General features: G+C 39.9%; 1 protein-coding gene across 2 annotated transcripts in view; it reads right to left on the bottom strand.

Annotated features, from left to right (window-relative positions):
• The window catches only part of LOC109967010 (protein kinase C-binding protein NELL1), a 273,478-nt gene that overhangs the window by 233,755 nt on the left and 28,025 nt on the right, over positions 1-11,698 (bottom strand). The window lies entirely within an intron of this gene.

Raw genomic sequence — 11,698 nt, 5'->3', positions numbered from 1 at the left:
CATGAGCTTGTGAACGGTTTTTGTAGGTGATGTGCTGCCTGCCCCCTCCGCACTTGCCAAAGGTCTGAATAACATTAAGTTCACTAATCACACATGGGGAAAGCACAAAGTAACACCTTTACACTTTGAAAATAAAGCTCATCATTTCTGGGAGTCTGTGCTTGGTGTGGGGTTGGGGGGGTAATTAGCTGATGCCAGTGGGCTTCCTACACCAAACTACTGAGCGTAAAATGAAAATTTACATAAAAATGTATGTTTCTTTACACTAACACAGAATGTCCTCTTGAGGAGTGACAGAAATAGGAAAAAAAAGAAAAGATTTTTCCTTTGGTAAATTTAACCACTTCTGGACAGAGTGCTTGGCTGCAGTTTTGTAGTTTGCTTTTAAAAAATTCAAATTTATCTGAAGTTGCAGTCTTATATTTGACATTTTGTCCATCATTTCCATAAGTTAAATAACTCTGTACACACTAAAGTAATGTCTGACCTCTGGAAAAACTGCTAAAGATTATATTCTTGTACTTTCTCATTATGCTTGTACTGTATTTGTTCAGAAAATATTTCAGATATTATGCAAAAGTAAAAGGAATTCCACCACACACAAGGGGCATCTAGATCATCAGGAAGTCATGAACTATTAATAAATAGAGATGAAGTAGACATCTCCTGTGTGTGCTGGAATTCCTTTTATTTTGTGGATTATCGTCTTGCTCCGACTTGGCAGCTTGTTGGATGTATAAGCATGCAGGCGGGCACAACATTACTATTTACAGATTTAGCAGAGCTTATACAAATTATGCTATAATATCAAAGAAGTGGACATGCATTTGTGAAAACATTAAGGATTTAAACAGGGATACTAATGCATTTAATTGTTTAGTCATATTTACCAGTTGGGTCTTTAAATTGCTCACAGAACTCTCTGCTTGGTGACAGACTGTCTTTGGACATTGGCATGTAGCCAATGAGAAAGCAGCTGATCATTGTTTCAACTGTCTATATACGTACAGCATACAGTCTAGTCAATGAACATGGGACTGTGCACTTATCTCAGAAGACTGAATCCACAATCATAACTCGGGTGGGGGTCCAAGAAATGAAACGTCTCAATAACACTTGCCAGCAGGGTACACACTCCTAGCTGTATATGCCAGACTGTCTAGTGAAGAGGAGCCTGTGATTGTCTCAGGGCAGGGATGATGGTGGCCTGGCTGCCCTCACACCCAGCCTCCCCACTGTCACGGACCACTTAATGGCGTCACACTCTCCCCAACCTCCCAGGTTACCCTGACCAGAGTGTGTCATTAGATCACTCCTTCAAGACAAAGACACTGGCCCTAGTTTAACAGCGTGAAGATACTATCAGATTTTAGGGCCACCCACCCTTTAATAATAATTTAAAAAACTAGAAGGTGGTGGTTGGGTCCAACAAACACTTGACTTCCATGCAGACAACCAGAGAATGTGTCTCATGTCCAACATTGTACTTCTCACTTAAGAGTTTATATTTGTTTGTGATTTTGTTTTGCGGACCAACATAGCTATTTTATATATATACACACACACACACAGTGCCTTGCGAAAGTATTCGGCCCCCTTGAACTTTGCGACCTTTTGCCACATTTCAGGCTTCAAACATAAAGATATAAAACTGTAATTTTTTGTGAAGAATCAACAACAAGTGGGACACAATCATGAAGTGGAACGAAATTTATTGGATATTTCAAACGTTTTTAACAAATAAAAAACTGAAAAATTGGGCGTGAAAAATTATTCAGCCCCTTTACTTTCAGTGCAGCAAACTCTCTCCAGAAGTGCAGTGAGGATCTCTGAATGATCCAATGTTGACCTAAATAACTAATGATGATAAATAGAATCCACCTGTGTGTAATCAAGTCTCCATATAAATGCACCTGCACTGTGATAGTCTCAGAGGTCCGTTTAAAGCACAGAGAGCATCATGAAGAACAAGGAACACACCAGGCAGGTCCGAGATACTGTTGTGGAGAAGTTTAAAGCCGGATTTGGATACAAAAAGATTTCCCAAGCTTTAAACATCCCAAGGAGCACTGTGCAAGCAATAATATTGAAATGGAAGGAGTATCAGACCACTGCAAATCTACCAAGACCTGACCGTCCCTCTAAACTTTCAGCTCATACAAGGAGAAGACTGATCAGAGAGGCAGCCAAGAGGCCCATGATCACTCGGGATTAACTGCAGAGATCTACAGCTGAGGTGGGAGACTCTGTCCATAGGACAACAATCAGTCGTATACTGCACAAAGCTGGCCTTTATGGAAGAGTGGCAAGAAGAAAGCCATTTCTTAAAGATATCCATAAAAAGTGTCGTTTAAAGTTTGCCACAAGCCACCTGGGAGACACACCAAACATGTGGAAGAAGGTGCTCTGGTCAGATGAAACCAAAATCGAACTTTTTGGCAACAATGCAAAACGTTATGTTTGGCGTAAAAGCAACACAGCTCATCACCCTGAACACACCATCCCCACTGTCAAACATGGTGGTGGCAGCATCATGGTTTGGGCCTGCTTTTCTTCAGCAGGGACAGGGAAGATGGTTAAAATTGATGGGAAGATGGATGGAGCCAAATACAGGACCATTCTGGAAGGAAACCTGATGGAGTCTGCAAAAGACCTGAGACTGGGACGGAGATTTGTCTTCCAACAAGACAATGATCCAAAACATAAAGCAAAATCTACAATGGAATGGTTCACAAATAAACATATCCAGGTGTTAGAATGGCCAAGTCAAAGTCCATGACTGCTGTAGCTTATACATTTTGTAACAAAGCTCTAGTTAATTATTATTAACAATAAGCTAATCCATGTCAATATTACACAATGTTTGTTTTTTTTCCACCTTTACAAAAAAAATGTCAACCATTTATCCATGTTCTTTATGCAGGTTAAATCAAATGAATGATCGGATGATACATGGACAGTTTACATGATCAATTTATACTTTAAATTCCTCAAAAAATACTTTTACTTTTGTTGCATATTTTCAACATAACTCAAATGAACTGCAGTCTGCTTTCATGTAGATGTCTGCAGCAAGAGCCAGAGAGATGCTGTTTGACAGACTGACAAAGGGCTTGTATTAAACTCAACATACACACACAGACTGTGGCAAGATGATAGATTACCAAATGTCTGTTTGTGCTTGTTTAAAAATGTTGCTGCACTTAAGACTGCTAAAAAAAAATAAAAACACTGTAGAAGCGATCACACCACAGCAATCCACTAAAAATGATGAATCTACAGTGAATGGCAGCAGAACTAAAGCAGTGCACACGGTCGGTCTCCACTGTACAGCAGTCTCAGGTTTGTTTCTGTCTGCAAGCCTATTTACAGTGACAGGAGGAAACGGATGACGCAGGAAGGTCCATCTCCAAGCACACAAGATGAAGCTCAGTGTAGCAGGCAGCGGTCGGCTGTTGCCCCCTCTCCCTCTCAATTTTACAGTTCATCACTTTAATCAGGAGTCTGGCGGGTCCTCCCCCAGCTCGGCTGAGTCTTACAGATGGCCTCTTTAACTGGCAGTGAAAAAGAGGAGCTCAGCCTCGGTCCAAAGACACAGCCAGTTGGGACTGTGTGGATCTCGGCCTCACCTGATAAGCACATTATAGTACTACACTCAAGTTTTTGCTAAGGCCACAAAGTAAATCAGGGTGGAGTTTTCTAGAAAACCAGTGTCCAGCAGCAACTGACAAGTAAAATATCTATGAGCCTTAATTCTCCAACTTACTAAGAAGAACATTACTGTAAATCTCCTCCAGCAGATTTGTACTATTTGCTTTTGTGTGCAGTGCTTAAATTTGTATGGAGTGCTGCAGTAATTGGTTGCTGAATAAGGTGGAGTGATATGACATGATGATAATGCTAAACATGCATTAAATACGCACATTGTGACTTTAAATTATCTACAGTACATTATTTTACACTATACTGTTGCATGGAGTGTGATGTGATGTCCTGCCATGGACACCATGATTTGCATATGGTAGACTCTTGAACACATGTTAGTCAGATCCAATGATTCCTCTAAGCCTGTAGCTGTTGTATGGGCTTTTTTTGACCTCATTAATTATTGTGTGTTGTGCCTTTGGAGCCCTCTTGCACCCACTTCAAGGGAGGGGCCACAAAACTAAACTCTTATTTATAGACGGTCTGTCCAACTGCAGACTCATGGATATCTAAACTCTTTGAGATTACTTTCTGTTTTGATGCAAATCAGCAGTTCTTGACTTAATGTGCTCTGAGATTGGTTTTTGTAAGGCATGGCTCACATCAGCAGATGCTTCTTGTGAGTAACAAACTCAGAAGTACTTCTAACCCACAGCTCCAATCGTGTTTCAGAGATTGATCTCCAGGTTAGTTTAGGGCTTCACATAATTTTTCCAACCTACACTGTGACTATTTGAATGATGTATTCAGTATGGACAAACAATACAGTGACCTGTCTTAAAATAACTATAGGTTGTGTTGCAACTTGGATGATATATTTTTCTGGCCACTTTAAAAATAAACAAATGAAATGGAGAGCAAAACCAGAGAGACGTGGAAGAAAACGGAAGACAACCATCAAAATGGATCGAAGAATAACCAGAATGGCAAAGGCCCAGCCAATGATCAGCTCCAGGATGATCAAAGACAGTCTGGAGTTACCTGTAAGTACTGTGACAGTTAGAAGACGTCTGTGTGAAGCTAATCTATTTTCAAGAATCCCCCGCAAAGTCCCTCTGTTAAAAAAAAGGCACGTGCAGAAGAGGTTACAATTTGCCAAAGAACACATCAACTGGCCTAAAGAGAAATGGAGGAACATTTTGTGGACTGATGAGAGTAAAATTGTTCTTTTTGGGTCCAAGGGCCACAGACAGTTTGTGAGATGACCCCCAAACTCTGAATTCAAGCCACAGTACACAGTGAAGACAGTGAAGCATGGTGGTGCAAGCATCATGATATGGGCATGTTTCTCCTACTATGGTGTTGGGCCTATTTATCGCATACCAGGGATCATGGATCAGTTTGCATATGTCAAAATACTTGAAGAGGTCATGTTGCCTTATGCTGAAGAGGACATGCCCTTGAAATGGTTGTTTCAACAAGACAATGACCCCAAACACACTAGTAAACGAGCAAAGTCTTGGTTCCAAACCAACAAAATTAATGTTATGGAGTGGCCAGCCCAATCCCCGGACCTTAATCCAATCGAGAACTTGTGGGGTGATATCAAAAATGCTGTTTCTGAAGCAAAACCAAGAAATGTAAATGAATTGTGGAATGTTGTTAAAGAATCATGGAGTGGAATAACAGCTGAAAGGTGCCACAAGTTGGTTGACTCCATGCCACACAGATGTGAAGCAGTTATAAAAAACTGTGGTCATACAACTAAATATTAGTTTAGTGATTCACAGGATTGCTAAATCCTAGAAACAAAAACGTTTGTACAAAATAGTTTTGTGCTTGTACAGTCAACGGCAGACACTGCTATTTTTTTGAACACACCCCTTTCAACTAATTGCCCAATTGCACAGCCTTAAGAGCGTGCATATCATGAATGCTGGGTCTTGTTTGCCTTCTGAGAATCAACTGCACCTACTGGTAACTTGTTTGACATGTAGCAATAAAAAATATACTAAAAACCTGGATTATTCTGGTTAGTCATATTGTACTGCTATTATTTTGAGCAATACTGTATGTATAAATAAAAGCAGCAAATCTGGGGATGGTGCCCAGTTTCAGAACTTTCATCATCTTCTTCCTGCTAGAATCTACAGGTTTAAAACTCAGTTTTAATACCAATGACCACTTAATGCTTCCTGCTAGAATCTACAGGTTTAAAAGTCAGTTTTAATACCAATGACCACTTAACAGTATAGAGACTAAGCTTAATTTAGCCATAATCAAAGAGCTTCTCCATGTACTGTACAGCCAGCTGTTTACACAGCAACATCTTAGGCTCCAGGGCTCTAGTTACAGTGAAGGTACATTAAAAAGGTACAAGAAGAGAAGACTAACACATCAAAGTTTGCTGGCATCAGTTGCAGCCAATTAACTAAGCCAACAAAAAGTGGAGAGACAACAAGCTGGCAGGTGACACAAAAGATAAAAGCCATCACAGCTCTTTGATTCCTTCCTCAGGAAAGATATCGCTGACAGGACTCACATTTTCCATCATCCCTCCATCCACATACCCAGCAGGTGGGATTTCTTTTTCTCTGGCTGATCCCAGTCTTAATACTACTGCTGAGTAGTTGTACCCTCACATCTTAAGGCAAGGGCCTACAATATGCCAACTGGATAATCATAAAGAACTCCAAGTAGAGTTACAGTGCAGTACACAGAGGAAAAATGAAGAAAATCAAATTACAACACAAAATAAATTAAACAAAAAACAAATAAAAAGGCAGGTTAACAATTGTAACAGTTACCTGTTACAGGTAGCTGAGATGGACCATTTGTGACCTAATGTCACCACACTGCTGTGTTCTGGAATCTGAGGGCCTTAAGCTGCTCTACAAGCACTACCATGTTTCTCATTACTGGTTTGTTTTTGCCATCACTAAACTCTATAGTGACATTTGTTCAGAAAGCTACTAGAACTAGCTAGCATTAGCTCCTTGTCCATGTGTGTCCTTGCTTTTCTATACTTGCAGGGACCAAAAACTGGGAACACACCATCTCAGTGGGGATTTGCCTCCCTCATGAGGACAAGATGCTCTGAATTTACAAAATTGATACCGTGTAGGGTTAGGGTCAGGCAAGTACTAGTTATGATTAAAGTCGGGGATCAGTAAGTCTCCCAGATTTGAATGCAATTCTATGTAGTTTCCCGGAAAGTGACCAAAAGAAGGATATACAGTACGTGTGTGTTTCTAGCAGTGGTGTAGTAAATTAACAGATGAGGAACGATGTCTGTTCAAACACAGCACCCTAAACAAAACTCTTGCAGCACCATGGAGCCCTAATACAAACTGCATATGCCCTAAATGTGCATGATTTACCACTGTTAAAAGTGATAATGGCCCTGCCAGAAGACTGTTTAATAATCATTATGTTTTTGCTGCTTGTGGTGGCTTCAGCTTTCCGTGTTGGTCAGCATTAAAGTTTTCTTTACATTATTTTCTTCAGCTTCAGAGTTCAGTTGTCTCATCCACAAATTGGGGATTTCTGATATCTCACCTAGCGGGCATCAGTTAAAAATATAGACTGTATACAGTAGTAGCACAATGGGGCCTGTTTCGTATATCTCCCCTTTTTCTTTATGCACTAACCTTTTCATTTGCATTTCTAAAATAAATTGCTTCAAAAACTGAAATAAATAACAATATGCAAAGAAATTGCCCACTTACAGTATACCCTCAACAAATCAGCCATAGTGCTTATACAGGGCAGTAGGTGGACTCATTCCCAACTGATTACTGAGCAACTTATCAAGAAAATATATATGAACAAAAAATGTGCCAGTTCCTTCTTATTGTTCCTGGCATCTTGTAAACTTCCATTGTCATTTTCATTCTTTCCTGGTTTTTGATCCTGCAAAAGTCAGTCATCTTTATTTCCACACTTTCAGCCCTCTAGTCATCCGTATAGCCACACAAGCAGGCACAAGCTAGCCAGCCTGTCATCCATCCAGTATACAGCAGACTGCCCCTGAGGAGCCAGCCTGCTTTCATCTGCACAAGGCAGGTCTGCAGCAAAAAGTAAAAAGCTGAGTGATTGAAGTGAAGAACTGGAGCTGGGTTGGAACTGGATGAAGGACTGAAGCATGAATGGAAATGGAAAACAAAACAAAACTCACCAGGATTCAATTCAATGTTTAAAATAACAACTATACTGTATGTCTTCAACAGCACACCCTGATGGTACTTCAACTTGATGACAGCGAAAGCAGAGATATTGCAAATCCAGTACACAGTTTACCACTGAAAGCAAATTACAAAAAGCAACAAATAAATGCAGGGGCAGACATTCTAACAGACCAAATAAATAGGTGGACCAGGCTGGAGGCAGGTGATACAGAAGCAAAATGGCAAGGAAGGTCAAATAAAGTTTAGAAACTGGCAAAAGAAAGTGAACAGTGTTTACACTGACAAGAGTTTGATCCGCATGAAGGAGACCAAGTATGTGTCAAGCAGCCTGAAAACACAGTCCGGCTCTCAGCAAGTCTGTCTAATGTTGACTTGACTTGCATATGAAGATCTCCTTAGCTGCCAAAAAAAAAAAAAAAAGAGTCCTCAACTCTCATCTGGTAAGACATTGATAACTCTGTTCACATTTTCCTTCCTAGTATAGATAGCCTGATGATAAGTATTAAAAACTGTTCTAGTAGGTTACTGACATGATGTGATATACATCTACTGAGTGGAATGGTGGAAAGTAACCAAGTACATTTACTCAAGTACAATTTTGAGGTATCTGTATTTTAAGTACTTTCAATTTCTTCATACTTCGACTTCATTACATTTTAAAGGCAAATGTACGTTTTACTCCACAATATTTATGTTATAACTTTATTTACTAGTTACTTTACAGAACCAGATTAATACAAAAAAACACATCATAAGACTATTGATCTCAACAGCTGCCCGGCAGTATGTCAAGTATTTCAAATTATAAGCTTCTTAAAACTAACTCCCCCTTTACCAACTGTAACATTAAATATGATGTACAAAATAATGCATCAGTACAGTAATTATAATAAAATGATATACATTATGTTAAGTGTGCCATTCTGCATAAGGAGCACTCTTACTTTTAGTACTTTAAGTATGTTTTGGTAAAATATTGTACCTTTGAATAAATAACGTTTTGAATGCAGGACTTTTACTTGTAACAGGGTATTTTTACACTCTGGAATTGCTACTTTCACTTAAGGGATCTGAGTACTTCTCCCATCAATGTGTGCATGTGGTATGAAATGAGATTAGCACCATACAAGATGGAACTTGCTAAATTAATTAGAGTTTGTCATACTTGTACTGCTGCTGACTTAAACAAAAATAAAATAAAAAAATCAAATTATATTGCAATGCCTATGTGCTCAAAATTATTATTACAGTACATTTAAGGTAGTATATTGACATCTTGAGAAATACAAGCATCAGGTGTATTTCTAACCATGAATGAGCCAAGAAAATTATTGTGAAGGAGAAACTGTAAGTAAAAATATACCTACAAACAACTTTAAAAGCTGCCTTAACTAAATCTTCTGGGTTTAAGTGATGGTGCCTGAACAGAATGTAGAAACTGCAGTTTGTGGTTTTAGAGGCAGTTACATGTTCACACTATTTCTTGGTGGACACCAGAAAATTACAGCAACTGTGTGCAGGATCCTCAAGTCTTGACGTCATGGAGAGGTTGCCAGGAATGGCACTGTACAATGGCCAAAACCTGTGTAGTGATTATACTGTATCGGGACTTATTCTAGCTGCTGCACTGGCGTACTTGGGAGTTGGATAAACTAAAATGGTATTCACATATTGTGTGCACAACATTCAATGAACACAATGTCATCTTCTTATGTTTAAGTTTTGCATGTCCTGCACAGCAAGTCTCAGGGTATGACAAGCACAATGCACGAGCATTGTGCACACACCTAGACAGTCACACATCACAATACGGTCAAAGCGCCCAATAACTAGCAGTCACTTTGTGTGCCTTCATATTACCGATGTGCCCAAAATTACCTGGACACACCTCATTTTCATTCGTTTACATTTTGCATCAATGTCATCAGACTGCGGGGTTTTTGATTGATGTATGACTCCAGATCACTGGATCGTTACACCCCTAGGTTTTAGCCTTTTGCCTCTCAGGCAATGTGCAGGCTTCTCAATCATCATATTTCATTAAGTAAATGACATTTCAAACAGCGCAAAAATAAATTTTCAATGGCCACAGTATAAATTCCAGTCCACGTTAAATACATTTTAAAAACTTTTTTTTGTGCTTTCAAATCCAGATATTTTAGCGTAAGCTTGAGAAACTCAAATTTATGGTGCAGTCCCTGTAGGGACTAATCTCTTTTCATACTGTGAGGATTTGTGTATGTATGTGTGTGTTTTGTTAACAACTCTCTAGGCTGAAATCCTAACGGTAATCTGCTCCACCCCCCACAGCTCTACACAATCCTCCTCTGCTGCAGGCAGGTTTTAACACCACAGCTGGCACTCTGTGCTTCCAACCACTCACACTGTACATGCACAGCATGAAACCAAGCACACATTAAAAAAATAAAATTAAAAAAAAAAAAAACACAAACCCACATTGGGAAAATAGGTGGAATTGAGATGTGAGCTAATTTGGTGGAGTGCTGAGTGCTTTGAGATGCTGTATCAGTAAGTGTCATGCCTGCAGTAGGCCCACTGCTGGGAGCCTGGCTCACTCCGAGAGACCACGCAAATGTACAGCCGGGGCCCCTGTAGAGATCCGGGAGAGCTTGAACAGAAAGCTGCCCCCCCCCCGGTCACTGCTCAGCCAAGCTTAATTACCTCCTCACTATCCTCATACCGCTCTGACAAACAGCTGATTGCTGGATCGGAAAGCAGGGTGGCCCCAGCAGCAGGCTCGCCAGCCATCCTGTCACCAGCTCTGCTTACACAGCTATTTATCACAATTAACTATGCTCTGCATATTTAAAAAATATGTTGTCAGGATAAGGCTGGGATAACAGTGTCCCTCATTTCTATCCCCCTTATAGTTGTGATAAATCATCCCCTGAGAGCTTTCAGCTACCACGTTATTAAACATTGAATAAAGCAACAAATCCACAAATAAGCTCATCATCACAGAGTCGTGTTTATGTCAGGCTCCTTAATCATTCTCTCACAGCCAAGAGCTGACAGACACAGCCACATTGTTTACCTCTGCACAAGTCCTGCTACATTTCTCTATTCTTTTAAAAGAGAGAGAGGAGGTGAGGGGAAAAAAATAACTGTGGTTGAGGAGCAAACAAGTGTTGTAGCGTGGGCAGCATGCAGAGCAGAGCTGGGAGATACGATCAAGACAGGAGATACAAGGAAGAGACAGAGAAATAATACAGCCAAAGGTCACAGTAGGGTGCCTCACTTCTTGCCCGGGTAAAAGATTTCTGTCACAGCCCGGGGGCACCACAACAAACACCTGCAATGGTCATATGACATGTAATAGGCATGTGTGCATGTCTGACATGAAACACATAGCTTGGGCCTAAGACAGGAGACATTTCATGCCTGCTTTCTGTACATCATCAGAGCTGTAATACCATAAATACTGTTTCTCCTTTGCAATGTTTTCACTCTTGCAGCTGCTTCACAATAAAGAGAGAGTGTGAAAAGGCAGAGGCACATAGGATAAAGGCTGTATTACAGTTTCTGTGGCTATTTTCATCCAGATGTTTTTATTATTCTCAATTAACTGATCAACTGTAAAAAAAAATGAAATGAAAATAGAGACAAAATGCCTGTCACAGGTTCCAAAGTTCAGGATAATGACTTCTTTGGTCCAACTAACTGCCTTAAACCCAAATATATCCAATTTGCAGTGATGTAATTAAAAAGAAGAAACACAGACAATCATCAAATGAGAAGCTGGAACCACTGAATGTTTGGCATTATGCTAGTAAAACAAAATACAATTAACTGATTATTAAAATGGTGGATTTTGTCCAACTAATTGATTTATTAACTTGTGACTG

The sequence above is a fragment of the Monopterus albus genome, unplaced genomic scaffold (genome assembly GCF_001952655.1).
Source record: "Monopterus albus unplaced genomic scaffold, M_albus_1.0 scaffold123.1, whole genome shotgun sequence".
NCBI lineage: Eukaryota > Metazoa > Chordata > Actinopteri > Synbranchiformes > Synbranchidae > Monopterus > Monopterus albus.
This window is presented reverse-complemented; position numbering and strand designations above follow the sequence as displayed.